Source organism: Vicugna pacos, chromosome 6, assembly GCF_048564905.1.
Source record: "Vicugna pacos chromosome 6, VicPac4, whole genome shotgun sequence".
In the NCBI taxonomy this organism is placed as follows: domain Eukaryota; kingdom Metazoa; phylum Chordata; class Mammalia; order Artiodactyla; family Camelidae; genus Vicugna; species Vicugna pacos.
In genome coordinates this window covers 75,658,056-75,682,252 of record NC_132992.1, presented here as the reverse complement: position 1 = coordinate 75,682,252, position 24,197 = coordinate 75,658,056, and the positions used below count along the sequence as shown (strand labels likewise).

The following is a 24,197-nucleotide window of genomic DNA, read 5'->3' as shown; positions in this document are numbered from 1 at the left end:
AACTACCTTCGTCACAACCTGGCCACAAAGGAATCGGCATTTATATTTTGGATACTTGTATTTCAAATAACAATTTTAGCTTAGGAAAACAAATCTATGATCATGGGGAAAGCTTTTTATTTTTTTTTATAACTTCTCTAGCAATGGTAGAATCCCTTATCTCAACAGTACACATTTAGACTTGCCTAGAATATTCTGTATTTTTCTAAGATACGCTCTTGTTTAGTTGTTACCTTAACTGCTGGGATGACAAGGTGGAGTGATGTTTAGAACCCTTATAATGATGGGCGACTGGAGTGTAGAAATGGGAATGACTTTCCTCTGTTGAAGAGTGTTCTGAAATGCAGGGCTGACATTCTGATTCTCAAGTAAGGACTACATACTCCTCTTATAAGCAGGGATATAACTTTCCAACTACTAGTAGGTGAAGCTGAAAGCCCATAGTCTTTCTACAACACTTCAAAGGAGAATCTGGATCAACCAAGATGATACCTGTTTTGAAATGTAGCTATGAAGCCACTTCCCATATATTCAGAGGCCATAAGCCAGACTGCATACTCCTTAAGCTCTCTAGTATGTCCCTCCTCCTGTTGCTTTTCACTGATCAGTTAGCATCTACTTGGGAAGAAGCCAAAATAAGCAGAACAAAGATAGTGACATGGCAGAGAGAGGACATCCCAACCAGGGACACTGCCCCTAAATGCTCTACTTCAAGGGTGTGTTTTGTTTGTTGTTGGCTTCTCTTTCATTCCCAGAGAGAGCCCTTCAGAGCCTCAGCAGATGCCACTTTCAACTGTGGTTTCATGCAGAGGATGACCTGTCAAAAGTGCGTGGAGTAAATGCAAGTGAAATGGAGCAGATACTGTAAGCTGCCAGGAGAGCAGAGGCTGCACTTTATTACATGACCAGATTCTGACAAGGGAAAACCAGAAGGCTAGGAATCCAAGTGGCCATGGTGACTTGGCAGCTAGGCCTCAGGCCATGAGGCAGGACACCAGGGTTCAGGCAGACAGCATTTCACTGAAGCTCCAGGTCAGCTGAATCATACTGGAATATGAGATGGGAAATACAAAACCAGGTCAGATGCTCCATTTAGCCGGGGCCAGAGAAAGACCACAGTATTCCTTGAGACTTCTTCTCCAGTGTTCCTCAAGGCCAAGCAGCACCTAGAGGGCCCAAAGGGTTTTAGCAATTCTTGGGGAGGATAGTCCCTGCCCATCAGAATGAAAGCATTCCTGGACATTCAGGAGCCAGTTTCCCAGGTCAGTTGTACCTCTTGCTCTGTGTCCTTAAATCACAACCAGTGGCTTACCTTTCCTCCTTGGTGTTTGCACCTTTCAAATATTTACTCTTTCTTCTTTATTCTCAGGCTCTCTCATGGCCTAGGTCAAGTCATTAATGAGTGAACAAATGTTTGCCAAAATGTATGTCTCTGTGTTAGTTACTGAGCAGGGAATACAAAAGTTAGGGGCCACTGGCTCTTCCCACAAGGGGGCCTTTTCAACGTGCTCTGGTCGGTATACATCACTGTTGTCACTATTACAAGATAAGATAGTCGAGAATAAATACCGAATAAGAGGACACAGTGGTGTAGTCTTAGAAGCTCAGATTGCTGAACTGATTAGACAGAGTAAATCAATGTTGACTCATTGAGGTCCAATAGGGCTTTCTTTTAACCGCTGAAGTGGTCGTATTTCAGGTGTGTCTACAAATACAGAATGACTCTAATTCTTCCTCCTTGTTATGCTATCATAAGCATTGGAAGAGGAAAATCATCTATGAAACAGTTGCTTGGTGAGCACTTATCCTAAAAACTAGTTTAGTTTCTTGGGGGTGGGAGATGTGGGAGAGGATGGGCTGGAGGACTGAGCCAACTCAGGCAGCCAAACCTAAGAGATCTTTAGCATATTAATTATGCTTTGCCTTATATCGATTTTTGAAGCCATCTTATTTGTTAGGTTTATGTTCTTGGCTTCCTAGAATAGTAGCTTGCTCATCTTAATGTATCACATTGCATCTAGTACATTGCTTACCTTGTAGGGGCCAATCTACAAAGGTCTCTGAGCCTCTGGGCACACGGTTCCCCTTCCTGAAAGCTTCTCCTAGCACTGCTTATTCCTGAAACTTTTGCTAGACTAACTCACGTCTTCCATTTTCAGGTTAGACATCACCTCCTCTGGAAGGCTTACCTGATCCTCCCTGCAGATGTTCTAGCTAGGCATTCCTCTGCTGGGTTCCCACAGCATCCTTTCATCTTCCTGGGCAAGACACTCATATCACTGAATTATGGCTTCTTCCACTGCGTTGTAAACTTGATGGCAGGAACGGGGTCTTGAGTTCACATGCCCAAAACAATGTCTGGCCCAGCGTGGAAGCTCAATAAAAAAATCACTGTTTTAATGAATGAATGCATGAAAGAGTGAATGAATAAAGGTAGATATCATGGAGGCATGGAAACAAATGTTTTGGTTGTGTTTTGAGCTCCTTTTCTATCCCGCAAATCTGCCCCCTTCTTTTGGCAATGGGGTTCCTCTCATCTGCCTCCACCTGGGAGGTCTCATTTGAGTGATTTGCAAGGAAGAAGTACAACCTTCAGGATGTTTATTAGACCATCCTCTCCCACTGTACTGGCTGTTACTTCACAGAGGTGGAAGACTGGGCAGGTTACGACTCACAAGAGTCTTCCCACTGTGGCTCTCTTTCATTTCCAGCCAATTGACAAATCCGTATTGACTTTTCTCAGTGCACGTTCACTGTTGCACTTGGCTTAACAAAAATCTTTACAGCCACCCTCTGATTGAATTTCTACTGTTTTGCCAACTTACGTGTGAGGGAACTGTGTTATGTAACGTGCAGGAGTTCAGGCCAGGCTAGTGACAAAGATCATTTTTGAACGTGAAGCCTCTGGGTTTACAGGTTGTGGCAGGCTGTTCCCCAGCTGCCCTGGAGGTCTCAGTTCATTGTCTCCTGTCAGTAAGGAATGAATGAGGGAAAATGTCTCCTGAGTTTGGGTTCCTATTGCTTTCTTGGAAAACAAATACCGGATTTTTATAGCTCCTAATTTATTAGCCAAGCCAGCTTGCTGAGTGACTTTGAAAAGTTTTGGAACCAGCTGCTACATTAACAGTGGTCGCAAAGAGGAGAAAATGGGATTATTCACAATGTCAACACTGATTTCCTTTCACCTCTCCACCACCACTCCCATCCCATACCCATCTCCTAAAAGGCATGACCATCTCTCAGAATCTTTAAGGTATTAGAATGCTTTTTTTCTTTTTGGTCTGGGATATCTTGGATTCAACTTTCCCTTCTGCCAGGCTTTACATCTCATCAGAATAGGCACCTTGCCTCCCAGAACTCCCCCTTCTTCGTCTCGCCAAGATTTCTGAAATTCCTCCAACCAGGAACAAAACCTTCCTTTAGCAATCAGTAGGAAGTTTTGAAATCAGGGACAAGAAGCCAACTGATTCAATTAGATATACATCAAATTTGTCCCTAAGGCTCGGGTTTCATAGTGGACAGGGAATCTAGAGGTAGATACTGGTTGTTCTCAAAGACAGAGAAGAAAGGAATAAGACCAGAGAGGTTGTCATGCCCAAACATTGTCCCCAGACAGCTTTCTCACAACAGTGTTCACCTCTGTATCTCTTTTGTCTTCAAACATCACCGTGAAGAAGAAAGTCATGGAATCATTGTGTTCCTTTTGCAGGAACTCACAGACACAGCGGGAACAGCGGCACAAGTGGCCGGTCAGCAGTGCACACCCAGCGCGGCTGAAGCCTTCCCGCTTTGGGGTTATACAAACATGGAGGAAACAAAAGGCAGAAACCACTCACGGTCTTTATTTTCGACACATAGCAAATATTCTTAACCTGCAGGCCGTGTTCTTTAGCTGTCTGAATAGGGTTTCTCCAGGGCAATGGCCTTCTATTCATCTTGCTCTCCCAGAACCTAGCACTGCCTGGTGTTCATTATGTGCATAGTAAATGCTAATTTTATGTTGCTATTTATTCCCTTTGCAATCCTTTGTATTTAATTTAAATAGGGCCTCTAAAGTTTTCACATTGTATTTGTAAAATGTAAGGGTGTGTCATGAAATCTTTGTGAATTATTTTGTCTTTTTATCTGGAACAACTCTCTTATTTGTGACACATTCTCTTTTCCTTAAGAAAATCAGCTAGATAATGTATGTGGAAGAACCTAAATACCTCCAGAGGTAAATGCCACATTTAAGCTATTATCACGACTGCCATTCTTAATATTTTATGAAGAATGATACCAGAGTATTTTGCTTCACTAAATTTAGTGTGGCTGCATGTCTTTGCTCACCCAAGACAGTAGCATGTGTGCCTATTGCCTTGAAGTAATTAATAGATCCTCTTTCACTCTCAGAAGTGTCCCTGTTTGGACAGTTGTTGAAAGTTGAGCTAAGCTACTGCACAATATTGTTGCCTCAGCTTCTGTTCTGTTTGGCCAAGCAGCCTGCCGGGACCTTAAACTGACAGTAGCCCCTCTTGCGAACACACGCTCCAGACAGCAGCCACAGAGGCACAAGCAAATGTGAGCCCTTGATATGACTTCCCCAAGAGACTTGTGATCCACAATCTCGGCTGCCTCCCAGCACCTGTATGCCCACGCGTCCCGTAGATAAGACCCCTGTGGGACTGACCAAAATCCTGCTCTTTTGGTTTGCATTGACCAGTCTGGTTCTAGCCTGGGAACCCGAAAACACTCCACCCGTGAATGCTATTAAAGACATGTGCCCCAGGTCCTGCAGCTCCCGCTGTCTGTGCTCTGCCGGGACTTCCCTGTGCGGCCCCTCCAGGACCTGTGAGTGACACACTTGTCTACTTCATTTTCCCTGGTGGCCAGTTGTTGAACTGTGGCTCAGCATCTGGCACCCAGTGTTCCATTTAACAGACGTAAATTTAACAAAGTCGTAACAACAATAAATTACACAGTCACTGTAAAACGTGTGGAGTCAGATGACTTAGATGCTAGTCCCAGACTGTCCATTTGTGACCTCTCACTAGCATTTACCAACCCCTTGATCTCAGAATGGTAAGTCCCACTATCTTAGCTAAAGCAACTTTATCTTCCTTTACCCAAGTCCTTGTCATCTTATAAACCATTTCATCTTCCTTCCCTTAATCATTTGCTCTTATAGCACCATTTTATTTTCTTCAGAACACTAATCAGTACATAAAATCTTATTATTTGTGTGTTTACTGTATTTCTCTTCACTCCTTGCCCCTCCTGCACACATAATTGTAAGTCCTTAAGCATGGATGTTGTCTTCATCCCACTGGTAGTCCTGGAACCTAGACGCATATACTAGACGTGAAATAAAAATTTGATGGCTGACTAATTAAAGTCAAAGGCTTTTTTAATGCTAAAGAGGGTAGATATTAATAGGAGAAGTTTTGATATTTATCAGAACAGTTGTACTCCTTCATTGTGGTCCGATTGAGTTAGAACAAATCAAGTGGTTGACATTCAGCCTAGCTGAGTCGTAGAAGAGAGTTGGCCAGATGCAAAGAATAAGAGAGCAAAGTTATTTTCTATAGAAAAGGTCAGCCTTCTCTTCTCCCACGTGGAGATGGGCGCACTTTCTTCTTGGTATTTCCCCTTAATGGGATGTCTCTGTACCAAGCCGACTACTTTTCCTTGAGGAATGTCTTTGAAACACGCACTAATATCATCAAATGAGATTCATCTTCCCTTCCCGTTTTAGCTGTTAATTAATGTTTTGGTTTTATCAAAGAAATCTGCCATTGTCGCCATTAACTAGGAGGGGAGATCAACTTTGAGTTTCCTTTTGTTGGTGAAAGAAGTTAAAGGCAAGGGACAGATAATAACCTTCTAAATCAAATCCATTTGGAAGTATTTCCTCTTAGAAAAGTAGATTTTGTAGCACTGGTGAATGAGATGGTTAATTTTATGTGTTAGCTTGATTAGGCTAAGGGGTGCCCAGATAGCTGGTACAATATTATATCTGGGTGTGTTTGTGAGTGTTTTGGGGTGTGTCTGTATCTGGGTGTGTTTCTAGAGGAGATTAACATTTGGACTGAGTAAGCAGATCACCAATGCTGGTGGACATTGTCTAATCCACTGAGGGCCTAAGTAGAACAAAAAGGTAGGGGAAGGGCAAATTTGTTCTCTGCTTGAGCTGGGACATCCATCTTCTGCCTCAAACATCAGTGCTCCTACTCCCTGGGCCTTCAGACTCAGACCAGGACTTTATACCATTGACTTCCCTAGTTCTCAGGCTTTTGGGTTTGGACTAGAACTACACCACTGGCTTTTGCAGGTGGCAGATGGTGGGACTTCTCAGACTCTATAATTGCACACACCAATCTCTCATAATAAATCTGTATCTGTATGTATCTATCCTTTTGGTTCTGTTTCTCTTAAGAACTCTGACTAAGACAACCTACACTGGGCTAATGAGAAAAGGAAAATACTTTGATAAGTTATAGTATAGCTGACTCACTGTGATAGAAGTTTTCATGATAATTTTTTGAAATTTTATCCTTTCTCATAAAGGAGCATATATATTCTATTTGTTAGCTTGCTTTAAAATAGTACAGGAACCGCTGGTTATATGTGACTCAAATGTCATGTGGAGAAATTGGACGAAAGCTAAGGAGATAGTCTGGGCTTTAAAAGTCCACATATTGTTATTCTCTGTAAGTCCTAAGTTCAGACTTCACCAGATTTTAACTAGAAGGGGAAGTCACATTTCCATTTACAACCACATTACAAGGACACCAAGGAGGAAACTCGTACCCCTCATGGTATCCTGTGGTTATTTCTCCTAAGTTCCCAAGGAGAAGCTTTCCTTGTACAAGGCGACCTGTTAGCAGCAGCAATAGTTTGTGACCGCTATGCTTTTTCTTTCCTAATTGAAAACCGGTCTATGGTCTCCAAGAAGCAGCTTGACGGGTCATTTCTTTGTGAGAAATTCAGTGTCCAAGCCTGTAGTAGACATGATGTGTTAGTTCCCCCTCCTCACAGTTGAATTTCATGTCTCAATATTCATACTCTTACTTTAGCGCCCTCCATACAGACCCTGGGCTTAACAACATGACTTGCTTTAGCCAAAAAACTATCAGAAATCAAGATTCAGGTAGAGGATTAATAAGTGTTTCTACCAATGTTGGATGTTCAATGTCTTGTTCTGTTGGAATATTCTTTTTTGGAACCCAGTTGTCATGAAAGAAATGTTACTACCTTGAGCCTACCATACCGTGAGGAAGCCCAGGCTAGTCACATACAGAGGCCACTGAGGAATCTGGATAATAGTTGGAACCAAAGTGCCAAATGCTTGGCCCCTGTTCAACCATCCCTCACCATTTGAGCCCACCAACTGACAGCTCCAGACATTAGGAAGCATAGATAAGCCATCCCTTCTCTGTCTGCCAGAATTCCTGACTCATACAATCATGAGCAAATAAGACAATTTCTTTTTTAAGCCACTAAGTTTTGGGAGATTGTTAGGCAGCAGTAGATAACTGAAACAAAACCATTGCCTTCAGAGTTCCAGAATGGTGCCAGGTTTTACGTGGGTAAAATTGCTTATTATTGAAGGATCCCCAGTCAGAACTTCTTTGGTTTGACTCTCACTGATCTCATTAATTAGGACACATACTCATCAATGAACCAATCACTGTGGCCAAAGTGTTTTCTCAGGCCAGGGCTACATATTCATCCCTGGAATGTCACCTGAACCACGGAGATGGATGTATTAGTACAATAAAGGGAAATAGACTTAAGGCAGGCAGAAAAGATGGATATCCACTGTTAAAACAAACAAACAAAGAATTGTGATGCCAAGTTCTGGTCCATTGTCCAAAATTCCAATTATAGGATATACTAGAGAAAAGTCATTCTTTCCATTGTAACTTCATGATTCTTTGGCCAAAGAGGAGTAGCTGGAGAGAAGACACATTGGAATCTGATGTAATGCTATTCCATGGTGTTAGCCACCAAGAGTTCTACTGTATTCACTGCTGCTTTTGGATTTCCAGGTGTCTTCTGCAGCCAAAAGGGCCTTCTTCCATCTTTGGCCAGAGTCCTGACTCCAAGACTCTTGGACATTGAATTGGCCAAGATAATTTTTGTATCCCCCACAGATACTTTCAGTCACTGAGTTGCTCTTTTTGGGAATGGAATTTGAATGAAATCTTGCTCTACGTGAAATGCAGAGTTCTCCAATGAGAAAGACAAAGCCCTGGGGTTTGTATTGTTAATTGTTCTCTTGGCCTCACTTCCTGAGGCCAAGCTGGTTTTAGTTGAGGTGCTAATCCTTTTCTTTAAGACCTAAATTGAAATGGGGCACAGGATAACCAGCTGGCAGTCTTCTCTGCCCTTGAATGAAATCTACCTGGCTGCCACACAACTGATAATGCTACAGCCTGGTTGGGCTAAGAGGCCAGGTTTGCTTATAAAAGAGCCCAAGCTTTTCTAACCTCTTTTTCCCAAGGTCCAGGAATCTAGTCCACAATCTGAAATTATTAATGGAAAAAAATCCATATTGATTATGTAAATCTGTGTTTGGCAGGTTGTAAGAATAAAGATGTAGGGTAAACATCTTTTGGTTTTGTTAGTCCAGAATCCATATCCTTTATTTCCAATAACAACTCTTAGGATTTATTTTTAAAAATTACCTGTCCCTCACTTGTAGTATACATTATACAAGATGGATCTATGCCCTACTCCAGGGATAAGCACCTTAACCAGACCCAGCCTAATGATTATATTCTGTTTTCTTGCCATATTAGTTAGTTCAGAGTTGGATGTTTGATCCAATTTGTACCAATGAGAAGACTTTTGTTGCAACTGTTTCAAAAATCTAAGTACTTTTCCTACTGATCATGAAACTAGGAAGATGCATCCGTTGAGTTAACGTAGCAGGCCACTGGACTGGGGGTGATGCCAACAGGAAAGAGAGCAGAATTAAGACATGGAAGGAGAAGGAAGGACAGAGACCCAGTCCTAATGACATCAAGACCCCAGCTCCAGCTATGCTTCAAGTCAATTTTTACTTACAAAGGCCAATAATTTCTTTTGTTTTGCAATTTGAAGCCAAAGATGCATCTCAGTGAAGTTCAAACAGCATTTCCTAACTTCTTTCTACCCTGGACTGGCCATTGTGACCCACAGACTGGGGAATTAGAGGTGAGGATAACTGAATAGAAGGGCCACAGGGGATGCAGATTTATTTCGGTGTCTAACACGCCAATAAGCACCAATTATTTTATCACAAGAAGATCTTAATTGGCCCCTGCCCCACTGGTATTCTCTACTCTAATCAGTCCTTCCTGCTGCAGAGTGAGCATTTCAACATGGAAGTCTGATTATGTCATTAGTTCTTCAATCACTCCTCAAAGCTTGTAGGACAAGTCCAGACACCTTATATTGTTTACAAGGCCCTTTTGTTCTAACTTCTGTTTATCTCACCAGCAGCTGCCATTCCAGGTTCTTTCTCACCTGTCATCTGCCCTACCTTGCTTCCCTTTACCCGGACATTTTCTCTTTGGTTCTAAGTCCTAATGCCACCGCCTCCCCCAGTCCCTTAAAACTGTGTGACATACCTCCCGGTCTGTGCTCTTGCATCACAACACTTAGACGAGGGAAGATGCAATTGTAACATATTATGTTGTTCCACTGATCGCACTGTACTTCCTGTTTGGGCGGGGATCATGACTACCTCATTCGCTATTCTATTTACAGAGCCTAGAGGTGCTTAGCCTACATGGCTGAGTATCTGACACATGAATGAATGGATAGATCTATGTGTCAGTATGGAGCCAGTGTTTTGAACATTCTAGACTGACTTGTCCTGTTAGCTTCTCATGCTGATGCCTCTCTTTTTAAAGGCCAGAAGAGGAGATGTGAGTGTAAGGTCCCATATTCTCCTTTTGTGAATTTCGGTAAGGAGAGGACTTCTTTCCTTCCCAGGAGGCGAGGGAATGGTTTGGAAGGACTGTCCAGGCTCACTTCCATATCTTTCTCACTGATCTCCAAGGATGAGGAGTCGTGAATATGACTGGTGAAAACCCCACTTCCACTGGACCACATTTCTCTAGGAAGGGCCCTAATCATGAACAGAAGTACCTTTCTGTCTTGATCTCTTGAGTTAGAATATGCTCCGACCCAGAAGGTGCCCTTGTCCTTTAGTTCTCTCCTGTTCTTCTGATACCCAGGCATTAAACTTGGGTAGAAGCGGGGAGTGCTTATTTCTTTTTTCTTGCATGTGACTGGGAAGATAAGTCAAATGGGGCCAACTATCTTCAGTACAGTGTGTATGAATTAAATAGTGCCCTCACCCTGCCCCAGTATACGTCCAAGTCCTAACCTCCAGAACATGTGAATGTAATCTTTTGGAAAAGGCTCTTTGCAGATATTAATTATTAAGCTAAAGATCTTGAGATGGAATTATCCTAGATTTAGGGTGGGACTTAAATCCAAGGACAGGGTCCTTATGAGACACAGGCAGAGGGAGATCTGTGATGAGACACAGGAACGCAGGAGAAAAGGCATGTAAAGATGAAGACAGAGATTGGAGTTATGCTTCCACAAACCATGAAGCCACCAGAAGCTGCAAGAGGCAAGGGCAGATTCTCACCTAGAAACTTCTAAGGAAGTGTGGCCCTCTAAGCACTTTGACTTTGGACATCTGGACCCCAGAACTGTAAGAGAATAAATTTATGTTGATTTAAGCCCTCAAGTTTGTAGTAATTTTTTATAGCAGTCCTAAGAAACTAACACACAGGCAAAGGTTAAAAACCAAAACAAAACTCTATCCTTTTCAACCTAACAATTACGAAAGAGCTCTTTCCTGGCACATTATGAAGCTGATACTCAGATCCTTATTTGGCAATTTATCTTTATGTACATCTCCTGCTAGCCAGAACCCTGAAGCCAGAGAGGTGAGTGGTTGCACCCCAGGCTCAATGCCCACTCTGAATTTCTAGAGGGAAATGCTGGGCAAGGACCTCCACAGAGCTCAACCATAGCTGGCACATTTAAACAGCATGGAAAGGTTAGCTCCGGAAGAGATGGCGAGCCTGCATATCTACGTTCTGTCTGTCCTTTGAGATCTGCCAGTAACTCAGGTCCTGTTTCTTCCGTGAGCATATCTCAGATTACTTTAGCCCCAGCAGTGCTGACTCCTTTGAAAAATTCCATGGCACTAATCAGCTGCATGTCTCATCTGGTACTTAAAAGCTATCATATATGACTCTTTTAATAGTTATAGCCTTGCTCCCAAACTATATTGCAAGTCCACAGAGGGAAAAAAAATCATAACTATTCGTATCTTAAGCACCTAGCTCAATGCAAAAATAACATTAAGCGTGTATGTGAATTGTGCTAGGAAATGTGCATTTTATCTGTGCTGACAATGCATAGTCAAATGCCTAATACTAAAGAGGCCCTCGGTAAATGATAAAAGTAAAGCAATTTTGATTCTTAACCTTTGAAATGTACTGTAATAACATTATTTTTTTCTATCCAGTGAGATCTCTCTTCTTGCTAATAGACTCGGTCAACCTTGGTCACAACAGTCAGCATTTAAAGTAAGAGCAATTGAAATCTTTCCCTGGGATTGACATAAGGACATTGGGAAAAGGAAAAAATTTCTTTTCCTGTGCTAAGTTTAAGCTGATGGATGTTGCATTCATGAAAACATGGGGAAGGCATCTGTGTAGCAGGAAATAATTCAACCAACATACAAAGAGCTGCAGAGTCAGGCACGGATGAGATGGATGGAAAGTAAGAAAGAGCTCACAGTACTGTGATCGCAGGTTCCAGTTCTAGCACCTAAGGTCCTTGTTCCTGGAGCACTTTCCCTGATTCTCTGAAGTACCTTGATTTATGTCCTGGTTTTATGTAGCAATGCACTTCCTTAGGCATGGATATAATCTGGTTTTACTTGGGTTTCTGTCACTTGTAACTAAAAGAGCCTTAATATAACTTGGAAGCCTCAAAAATAGGAATACTTTCATGGGCTCCTAGAGCTATTCTAAAGGATCCATGAGAATGATCTACCTCTGTATGTGACACACAGATACACACACACATACACACACACGCACATGCGTACTGATATAATCCAGTTGCTAAAAGAGATTTAAAGTTTAATATGGGTCCTGTCTCAATTCTGATGCATAACAGCTTAAGATTGAATAGAACAAACATTGAATTAAAAATGGAAAATTCAGACAAACATCAAAAATCTACACAGTGAGAATTGTTTTCCTGATTTTTTTTAAAAAATAGGCTACTCAAAAGTTCAATGACATTGTAAAAAGAAACCAAATTGTTATTTATTGTGTAGCCATTATTTATGTGTGCCATAGCATCATTTTAGGATGATGTGACCAAGAATGCTAGAAATAATTTTAAAAAATAGTAAATTGTTGAAATAGTATTGATTCAGTTATCCTCCAAAATTAAGGTTCTACATTAATTGGATCTACTGCTTCCTATTTATAGAAACATAGGTAAAACCACAAATTTTATCAGCATTTTGCCGTCTGTTTAAGCACCTTTATGTCTCCCCTGATTGCTATAAGCAGAAAATGATGGAATGAGGTAGCAAGCACACTGGGGATATTCTGTTCAAAGGGCTCTGTAGTGAACATATGTAAGTTTTGTCCGTCCAGAATTCCTCCTTTTGGGATAGTAGTTCTGTAGTACTATGTAGGGATTTATAGAGAACAACAGGTGATTAATCTTAAACATACTAGGCTATTCAACAAATGGTATTAATTGATATAATTACCAGATGTAGAAACATTCACTTACTACATATTATTTATAGTTATGTATAATCTATATATTTACATTTTAAATATAACATTTTTATATATTACTGTTATATATAAATATATATATTTCAAATTGTCATCGTAAGGGATTGAGTTGCTACGTTTCAACAAAGCATCTGAGTGCCTAACACGTTGCAGCAGGCGCTGTTCCAGAAAGTGGGGCTACCACAATCAATGTGACAGTCGAGATCCCTGCCGCATACAGTTTCTACTCTAGAGAGGGAGATAAACAATGAATGGAAATGAAAACAAAACAAGCTGGCGAATGACTGGGGTTGGAGTGTACCTCTTAAAATAAAATAGTCAGGAAAGATCTCTCTGATGAGATGGCACTTGGGTTAAGAACCAACTACTAAGTGTGAGCCAGTCATGTTCAAGGTGTTGGGAGCGGGGGAAGCAAGTGTCTAAAGCAGAGGGAAGATTCAGAGCAATGGTCCCGAGGTAGGAAGGAACGTGACATGTACAAAGTTTGTGGTATTCTAGGTACAAGAGTATTCACTGGGGATTTTAATCAGGTGAATGACATAATCTGACTTACATTTTTTAAAAAAGATTATGTAGATGAATAGCTGAAGCCATTCTGAGTTCAGGGATTTGATTCATCCTTTCAACGTAAGAAGGTTTCCCGTTTAATTTTTGCCATTAAAAATCTGGAATAAATGAACCCTCCTTTGCAGTATTATTTTGAACAATTGACTTTATTGGTATAAAAGTCCTCTGCAAATAAAATGAAATCTAAGACCCATTGCCACTTCCCTTTATAGACAAACAGTCAGTGTGGTGGATTGTTCCTGAAAACAATCAGTCTAAAATGTCCGCTTCTGTTTCCTCCAAGAGTCTATGAGCCTCAGCAGGCTGGACACACACTGATGAGGCTGGGATGGAGTCCTGTGAATAGAGCAGCCAGCTGTGATTTGAGTGGTGGGGGAACTGCCAGCTTGCTCTTGGCCTCTTCAGTCTGAAAAGCCAAATCACTCAGGACGCCAAGCAATTGTACTGCATGCATGGTTTGCTACTAATTGTACAGCAGAAGAGGCCTGGAGCACCTGGTGCCCATTTGCAATGCATGCGAGCGAACAGAAGACAATAAACGTTCCTCATAACGTCGGTGATGGCACGTTGGGGAGGAGCACCAGTTCTTTAACCTCTGTGGACTCTACTAGCCAGATGTTCTCATTTTAAACTCTCTTCTTATGATTTCATCAGGACTTGTCCCTCACAAATACCTTCTAGACCAGAGGTATGCACCTAACTCATCAACCTCAGTGAAGAGCCCTGGGTGCTTCATTTCTCCTCCTCAGTTTCCCCCAGATTTTACTCACTTCCCAGAGAGAGGCAAATCTGTAAATATGAATACTGTTGAGTTAAATTTAAGTGGAAAGTGTTTGATGTTTTGGCTTCTGAAGGGTCCTCAAATAGCACCCCTCTTCCCAGTTAGGTATTGGAGGGTTAGAAAAGAAACAAAGGAGTGGCAAATGGAGAACAGCATCTCACCTCATAAAATTAATCCATGCTCACAATGGAGCCTGTTATATGAGAGATCAGATCCCCCGAATATGGCTGTCTTAATATCTCAGTCTTTTACGATGCTGGACATGGACAAGCTCCTGGCCTGGAGAAGCAGCAGAGGGCACATGCTAAGAGGAGATGGGGCTGGTTCCCAGCCCAATCCTAAGAAGAAGAAGAAGTATAGAGCTAGGTTACCCTGGCCAGGTTTATTCTTTGGATAAGTTCAAACTTCCAAGGTGAGTGAGTCAAGTAACAGAGGCCCAGTGTTAACATTGATTTGGATCCCTCCGCAGAAAGGAATCATCTGGAGTTAAAAAGCAGGGTTCCTTGATAATATTTGGTATTAGCTCTTTGATTTTCACTTTTAAATAGCTAAACTAATGAACAAGAAGGACATTGTAGATGAAAAGAGTTAAAATATAAAAGAGAAAAAGAAAGAAGAGATGTTAATGAAAAGAAAAACAGCACAGAGAATGTGGACATGGGGAGCAGTTAAATGGAAGGATCGAGAAATTTTGGAAGTTTCTGTAGAGCAGCATCAGACAGTAAGTAATCCATTTCTCTTGGGCAATGTTTTGAGCATATGGGTATAACTTCCTGTTATTGCATTCTGGTAATTGAGTGGAATCTGAATGCATTAAGGGAAATAAAATGAGGAAAACTAAGGGTTTTGTTTATTGCTTTAACTTTTGACCTTTGACTTTTGGCATAGGTTTATTTGGGGGAAGATACTTTTCCATCTTAGCTAATTATAGATGATTATAGTCACCAAAAAGATACAGAGGCTCAGTGGAATTCTAATTGCTAAGTGATTCAATGTAGAAAGACTGGCAATGTCCATATTAAGCCTAATGTCTGAATCTATGGGAGATTTATCATCTCTGCATTTCACAATTTTTCCTGGACCCATGGGAAAGATTCTGATGCTCCTCTCTTATTCTTTCTGCTATTTTCAGATTTTCTTTTTTCCTTTTTAGGTTAACAAAGCTGGAATTACATTGACTGCTTACTTGCTTGTAGCTGATGTTGATGAGGTTTTTTGAAGCTCAGCATTCATCCTCTTGATTTTCCCATGGAATGCTTTCTCTTAAGTGGAAACAATTTGAGTTGGATTGTAATTCCTGGTGCCTGCCTGCTGTGGTCTCTTCCCACTAAAAATCCTTCTTCTAGCCATATCTGGCACATGATCTAAGCTTAGCCAATCAGAATATGGAAGAAGTGTTACCTTTGTTTCCTGCAAGCTTCTATGAGCCCAGATAGACTATACACATATCTACCCTTTAGTTAGTGACACAGGAAGATGGTGGTATTTGGAGACCAGATTCATTTCAGCACATGAACAGGGGCAGTATTTACAGGGGAAGGAGAGCCAACAATGCAGGTGGCAACGAAGGGGCATTTAGACCAGCTTTGTTGTCCACAGATCCTTGTGTGTCCTTTTCTGGTTTCAAACATCCATATTACCCTTATTTTCTAGTGTTTTGAAGTCTGATCTCCCAGCATCCAGCTCATTTGTTGATGAGTGCATGCTGCCATTACCCTAAAAGTCCTTCACATAAACCTACCCTTTCTTGAAACAGGCAGAAAGAGGGTCAAGTTTTGCTTGCAGGTAAGAACTCCCACTGACCTTCTTTGATCACCTTCAGGAGGTGATTCAAAAGTAAAAGCTCCCTGATAAAAAATGAATTTTTCATGTATGAGCCTGTCAATTCATTTAATATTTATTGAGTACCTGCTATTTTCTAGGCCCTGGGGCATGGAGATGAAAAGTAAAATATAAGATAGTCTATGTTTTCTTGGAACTTAGAAAAGAGTTGGAAGAAAGTCATTAAAAATATGTAATTAAATGTAAAATTACAACTATGATAAATGGTATGAAGAAAAAAACCATGATGCTATAAGAAATTACATTGACATGAATTAATTTAGTTAGGGAGATCAGAGAAGACTTCTCCTTTGGTGATGAAGCCGGGAAAAGCATTAACTAGATAAAGAAGAGGAAGAGAAAAGGGGGGATTCCTCTTGGGGGAAACAACCTTAGAAAGACCCCATGGCCTTTCAGGTAAGGCGTTAAAAACACATATTAACATGTAAATTTTAAACCTTGGTGCATAGCCATTATTTCCATTATCAATCCAGTGCTAATTATTTATTCAGACGGGCTATCTTTGTCAAGAATGGATCTCTAGCCAGATACATGTGGAAGTGTGTGTTGGAGAACAGGAGCCCATTGTGGGTGCCATCCACATGGGCAATCAAGGATGGAGCATCACAGTTACTGGATTGAGGTTTTCTTCTGGCACCAGAGCCAGATGAAGCATTAGACACTCTAGGAAAGAAAAGGCACTGAAAAGACTGAGATGGAGTTGGCAGAAGAATAATGGGAGGTGCTGAAAATACCCTTGCATAATTTTGCCCAAAATTGGCCTGAGAAAAAAAGATCACAAGAAAACTTCAGAGCAAAAAGCATTCACAAAGCTATTTATTTTCAGCAATATTACCCATTACAAATGTCCAATGCAGCTGAATAATTTGTGCAGCTTTTGAATTGCAAAAGATAATGGCCAAATGATAAATAAGGGGAACATAGCCCATCCCAGAAATCAGACATGGACCAAACTTCAGCTGACAATCGTAGCAGCAGTTGAAATAATTTATCACGTTTATATGATGCCATTCAGTTCATAAAGCACTGTAATGACATTGTTTTATTTAATTCTCAAATATTCCTCTGATGGTGAAATAAGAAACACAACATTTCCCGCCTCTATTCCATAGGAGAGTTAGTTGAGGCTCAATGAGGTTAAATGACTGTCCCTACTCCCAGAATTAGTAACTGGCAGTTCAAGACAGGAACTCAGGTCATCTGACTCATAGTCCAGGGGTTATTTCAAAACTCAGTCCACAGGTCCAATCCAGCTTACCTTTCCCTAGGGTGCTTCATGCTTGAAAATACAGCAAAAGAGATTTTTTATCAGACTAGCTAGTATACATGAACCAGTGTGGTCTAACCCCCTACTAGTAAGGAATTTAAGATGTTTAGCCTAAGCATGGAAAAATTGATTCCACTTACTAATGGAAGAGGAGAAAGGAAAGTTACAAACGTTTCACTGAAAAAAAGAAAGCTGGTTTACTAACTTCCTTTGCATCACTCTTCATAAGGACGTGCTAAGTTTTGTAGGTTGGTTTTGATTACAAGATGTGGTGAAGGAAGAGATCAGGATCATGAGCTTTCTTGATGTCCAAAGTCTCAACAATCACCAGGTTGTGGGATATTTGAAAGATACCAAAGTAAAATGTAAACTTTTACTTCATATGAAGAAGCAGCTTGAAAATACCTTCTTTCTATATCAAATCAGCAATGTACAGCAAAACTGGAAAAAAACAGTCTTTAGAATTGTTGTTCCCCATTGGACACATTCTGATGGATATTGAAGGCAACTGAAAACAAAAACTTAAAACAATGGGAAGGGAGATAAAGAGCATTAATTATAGACTTATTCAATGAAGCACTTTCACCCTTTTTCAAACCACATCAAGGAAACTGATGGCTTCATACTGCTTTTATTTTCCATTATGGAAGTAGAGTGAGTTGGACAGAATCACTTTAGTAGGGTGGAAATGAAGACATACTTTCAGAAGAGATACACAAACTGACTGAGCTTGAATTTGGCTTTAATTTTTTTTCAGCTGCCACTGACAGATACAAACCTCTACATGTACATCAATTATGAGTAAGATGCAGCATCTTTGTAAATAAATTTTAAGAGGAAATGTTTGAAGGTAAAGCAAACCATGCTTTAATAAGCCACAAGTTTCTGGAATTTTATGGGACCAAATATGAGGCCCAGACTCTTGAAATTCCTGGCTCAAATTATGGTGTTTCTCCATTTGAAACAACCCCCAGAATTCTTGAGAGTAATCTAACTTATCAAACACTAATATTCTTACTAACGAAAGTTTTTCCACTAGTTACAACTAAGCTGTAACTATATCATTTTCTGTATAAAAATAGAGAAAATCTGTTTTTGAACCCTTTGAAATTAAGACTAACTATATATAATTCATAACAAATTAGGAAGTCCACAAATATGCATTTCTAGTCATGTAGTTCACAAAGTCCCTTCAAATGAGTACACCCATGCCCTATCTCTCATTGCTGACACCTTGTAAAATGAATGAGAGGTTATTTTAGCCATCTTGTAATTTTTTTATTGAAGTATAGTTGATTTACAATATTGCGTTAGTTTCAGGTATATAGCAAAGTGATTCAGTTTTTTATATGTATATATGTACGTATGTATGTTCTTTACTTAGTTCTTTTTTATTATCAGTTATTACAAGATATTGAATGTAGTTCCCTGTACCATACTGTGCTATTACTGTGCTATATAGTAAATCCTTATTATCTATTTTATATATGGTAGTGTGCATCTGTTAATCCCATACTCTTAATTTGTCCCTCTCTCCCTCACTCTCCCCTTTGACAACCATGAATTTGTTTTCTATGTCTGTGAATCTGTTTCTGTTTTGTAAATAAGTTTATTTTTATTAATTTTAGATTACACATATAAGTGATATCATATAATATTTGTCTTTCCTTGTCTTAATTAAGTATAATACTCTTTAGGTCCACTCATTTTGCTGCAAATGGTAATATTTCATTCTTTTTATGGCTGAGTAATATTCCTGTGTGTGTGTGTGTGTGTGTGTGTGTGTGTACATGTGTACACCACATCTTCTTAAGCCAATTGTCTGTTGATGAGCACTTGGGCTCAGCCTATTCTAGCTGGGTGATTTTGGGAAAGCTACTTCATATCTCTGAAAGACAGTTCTTCATCTATGAGTTGGACATGATGGTGATTATTTCTTAGGATTCTTTGGTTTTTTTAGTAGCCTGCTTTTTAGTCTCCATTTAATTGTTTTTTTTCTCATTTCTTTTCCTGTGGTTGATTTCTAGTTTCATGCCATTGTGGTCAGAAAAGATACTTGAAATAATTTCTATCCTCTAAAATTTGTTGAGGCTTATTTTATATCCTAGCACATCGTCTATCCTAGAGAATGTTCCACATGCACTTGAAAAGAATGTGTGTGCGTTTTTTTGGATGTAGTGTTGTATAGATACCCATTATGTCTAACTCTTCTGTTGTGTCATTTAGGATCTCTCTTGCCTTATTGATTTTCTATCTGGAAGATCTGTGCATTGGTGTTGGTGGCATGTCAAAGTCTCCTACTTTACTGTATTCCTGCCAAGTTCTCCCTTTATGTCTGCTGGTGTTTATTTTATGTATTTCGGTGCTCCTTTATTGGGTGTGTATATGTTAATGTGTGTGATATCCTCTTCTTGTACTGATCCTTTTATCATATACAGTATCCTTCTTTGTCTGTGTTTATGGCCTCTGTTTTAAAGTCCATTTTGTCTGATATGAATATTGCTATCCCCGCTTTCTTGTCATTTGCATTTTTAAAATAAGAAATAAACGAAGATCACGAAGCCACATTTTTTTGACAGTTTACTAATTCAGCAAGCATTTACTAGGCCCCTACCTTCTCTATGCTAGCTGCTACTCAAGGTGCTGAGATACAGCAAAACAGGTAAAACACCTTACAATAAACACATGTAAGTAAAATTTCTAGTATGTTAAATAGTGATGTGGTCTAAGGGAAGAAAATAAAACTGTTAAAGCATTTTGCAATTTTTAATAAGTTCTCCAGGGGAGACTCCACTGAGAGGAAAAGAACAATTTCTTTTTTTTTTTTTTAAATTTCTGGCAGGAAGAGCATTCTAATCAGAAGGAATAGCAAGTGCAAAGCCTTTGCAGTGGGAACATGTCTAGCAAATTATAGGAAGAGTGAGGAGTTCCATGTGGCTGGAGGGAGATAAACTGCAGGGGCTGGGGAGAGGGGAGAGGCAGGTAGGAGATGAAGATATGTCGTGCCCAGTGGGGTTGAGGGAGAGGGAGAGAGTGTGCAGGGCTTCAGGTCATGTGCAGAATTTGACATTTACTCTCAGTGAGATTAGATCTTTAGTAAAATATTTATAACAAAATGCAAATATGTTTTTGTAGTTTCAAAACCTGATCCTGATACAAAACACTTTAAACTCTAGGGTAGTTTTCTGAATATATTTTTATTAACGACATTTAGATTTATACAAAATTTTTCTATTGAAATTTGTTTTTGCAAATTCAGTTTTTAAATGTTTTAAATGCTCCAGGAAAAGAATATTTCCACACAAAAGACTGCTAAGGTAAAGCTTTATAAAGGAGTTGCTCTTATTGGTTTTATAAGTTTGGATTTTCCACATCAGTTTTTTCTAAGCTAAATGTATACATAATTTTTATTCAGGTATTGAGGTATGCTTAAAGAAACTTTAAAGGTAACTTGTGTATACATGTTGATACATTTTCTCATTAGATTAATTTGCATTTATCAAGATGTTCTAGGCATAGGGTAAGTAATAAAAGTCATGCAATCTCAAAATTCCATGTTCCTTTTATTGCCCTTATTAGGTCAGGAAATAGAAATTGGACTCAGTGATTTCAAAAACTCCCAATTCTCCAACTTCTAGAGGTTAGATTAGAAATTCATAGATGTTAAATCTTCAACATAAAAAACCACAGAGTTGGAAGGGTTAGCTGAGGAACTAAGGACTAATAGTTTAAATGACTTGCTCAAGTCAATTACTAGCTTCATCAGAATGAACACCCAGAGTCCTCCACATGTAGTTCACTGTATTTCCAATGAGATCTCTGTTTTTCCTGGATTTCCTCACTGTGGACCTCGCCTGGCTGAGTAACTAAGGAGCTTCTCTTGTGTGACCAGTCTTTTCCCCGAGAAATGGTTCTCTCTTCTGTATCTTGGTGTTCACTGTCATTCTAGTCCTTCTCTTTGGTGTCCACCACAATTTTAATCCATTCTAGACAATTTTAGTTTCCATCCTAGCACACTGGGAGGCCTTTCTTACATTTGTCTCAGTTCTGTACATATTACTTTTAATGAAGTCTGACTTCTTTTTTTTCATGTCCATAAGAAAGGGGGCATCTGCCTCATTTATTCCTCTCTGCAGTTTCATCTCAGTGATTTTACAAGGCCCTGGGTACCCTTGCGTTCTGCTGTCCAGCTGTCCCTTTTTAGAAAGATAGAAAAGTTGGGCTTCATGAGTTGAGTCTAGTGGGGGTAATAGAAGATCAGGAGGTCAGAGCTATTACCAGCACTTACTCTTTTCCTTGTCTTCAGGGTTCTGGCTACATACAGCAGACAGAAGGTGAATCTGGTCTGATTCCAGTTGTTGAAAGGCAGCAGATTTACTAGACGTGTGCAATCATTTTAATGCTATTAAAACTGGCAGGAAAGACTTTGCTATTACAAGCATTTTGAATATTAGATCTTGTCTTTTATAGACTGCTGCTTGCTAACAACATGTGGGATAAATCCTAGGTGACCAGACAGATTCTTGGAACTAGCAAGTCCCATTAATTTAAAAAAGAGATAAGTATCACCTAAAATGACTGTCTATAAAGCTTTCCAACTGCATATTTTCTTGGAAAACAGCATCTTTTTGAATTCAGCTCCTCTTCTTGTTTCTCCTACCCCTTTATTGTATTTGAAAAGAATGTAATAGTTAACATATTTTAAAATGCTTGGAAGTTTTCTTATGTGTTTAGGGTCTGAACTTCAGCTAATAGTGGCCCAGAACCCCTGGTCACCTGACCAAGTAGACAAGACAGCCGTTTGCTACATATCCTTAGTTGGAATCAGTGGACAGATGGGGCCAAGTGCTATTATATGACTAACTTTTTGAAGAGGTGGGCCATGAATTCAGGCCAGCTGTAAAGTGGCTCTGGTGTCCATCTCAACAGTTTCCCAGTACAGTAGGCCATATTGAGGCCCTACTTAAATTCATGGAATGTTGCAGTCAAAAAGGAGCTCACCTCATTGGCAGGTCAAATACAAGGTCAGTGTACCCTTCTAAGGCATCTGTCATAGAGGTACTTCAGTCAGCAGCAACCTACCTCATTTTAGTTTGGTTTTTCTCCATAGCTACCACATCTAATAAATTACATTTTGCAGTGTCTCTTGTTTCTGGCCCCTTCTTTCCATCCTGTTGTCACTGATCTAGATCAGACCTTCCTTTCCTTTAGCCAGACAATTAAAATTGATTTTTAGCCATCTCCCTTATTACGTCTCCCCTGTGTCTAATCCGTTTTATTAATTAATGGCTAATTGATCTTTCAAAACCCAAATCTATTCTTTTACTTTCCTGCTCAATAATTTTCAATGACTCCTAATTGTTCAGGCTTTAATAAAATTGTGTAATGCAGGCATCTAGAGAGAGAGTAAAGAGTCATAGAAATTCCATGAGCATTGAAGTAAAAAAGACTTGGGTTCAAATCTGAGCTTGGCCTATTTCCTATTTTTTAACTGAAATATAGTTGATTTACAATACTGTGTTAATCTTAGGTGTACAGCAAAATGATTTAGATATATATTTTTTTTCAGATTATATCCCATTATAAGTTATTACAAAATATTGAACATAATTCCTTGTATTATACAATGAATTCTTCTTGCTTATCTCTTTTATGTATAGTAGTTTATATCTGTTAATCCCATACTCCTAATTTGTTCCCCTCTTCCTCCCTCTCCCCTTTGGTAACCATAAGTTTGTGTTCTGTGTCTGTGATTCTGTTTCTGTTTTGTATATAAGTTCATTTGTATTATTTGTTAGATTCCACATATAAGTTATATCATATGGTACTTGTCTTTCTCTGACGTACTTCACTAATTACATTATTCTCTACGTCCATTCATGTTGCTGCAAATGGCAATATTTCATTATTTTTATGGCTGAGTAATATTCCATTGTATACACATTTCACATCTTCTTAAGCCAATCATCTGTTGATGGGCAGTTGGGTTCAGCCTAGTTATTGCTGGGTAATTTTGGGAAAGCTATTTAATTCCTCTGAAATGCAGTTCTTTATCTCTGAGATGAAGGTCATGATAACTATTGCTTAGGGCTGTTGGGGAGATTAAATGAGATACTAGTTACTAGATAATATGTACTCAAAATCTCTTCTATGACGTAGATTTTTATTTACCATATTTGGCTGCAGCCTTCTTAAAATCAGGAATGATGTCTTTGTAGTATTCATAGTGCTTTGTGCATATTAGTTGCTCAATAAATCTCTGTTGAGCTTGGGATTCTCAAATTGATTTCACTGCCAGAAAGAGCCATTTCTTTTTTGGTAAAATTTTAAACTGCCTTTCCAAGTCTAATTGATCTTACCAAATCTGAGCAGGGTGAGCCTGTTTTCCCTGCATCAGATCCTCCATGATTCAGTAAGTTGTCAAGGTTCTAGGTGGATATGGAGTTCGTCATTCACTTCTTAGTATTTTACCCCAGACTTTTACAGCTTGAAGTGAATATGGAGATGGGATCACCTTGATACTGTTTGCAGTGTTTCTTGAATGGTCAGTAAAACAGAGAGTAGTGGAAGGGTTTCCTTTAGGTCAGTTTGACAGTTGAGCAAAGAGGCAGTTCCTTAGGCAGGTCAGCTGACCGCTCCACAAATGGTAGGTGAGTGCTGATGGGGGGAAAAATCAAGCATGTGCTAGGAAGGGAGTTACTGGCAAAGGTGTTGGTGAGGTTTTACTTGATCAAATGTTTGCTTCTCATTTTAAAGAGAAAATACAACCTTGTAAAAATGTGTGCTACGAAGAGCCAGCAGATGACATATTCAAAATTCCCTGTAATAATTCCTGGCATTTACATGCCCCCTTGAAGTTAGTATGCCAGTTTCACATACACTATCACATTTCATCCTCCGTGGACCCCTGTGAGGTAGA

The 24,197-nt window shown here is 39.7% G+C and overlaps 1 long non-coding RNA gene across 1 annotated transcript; it reads right to left on the bottom strand.

Annotated features, from left to right (window-relative positions):
- Positions 1 to 2,209: 2,209 nt before the first annotated feature.
- Positions 2,210 to 3,759, bottom strand: LOC116280869 (uncharacterized). Its single transcript, XR_004190258.2, has 3 exons — positions 3,638 to 3,759; positions 2,826 to 2,967; positions 2,210 to 2,391 (listed from the first exon to the last, which is right to left on the bottom strand). It is a non-coding gene; the product is annotated as an uncharacterized lncRNA (long non-coding RNA).
- Between the last annotated feature and the right edge of the window lie 20,438 nt (positions 3,760 to 24,197).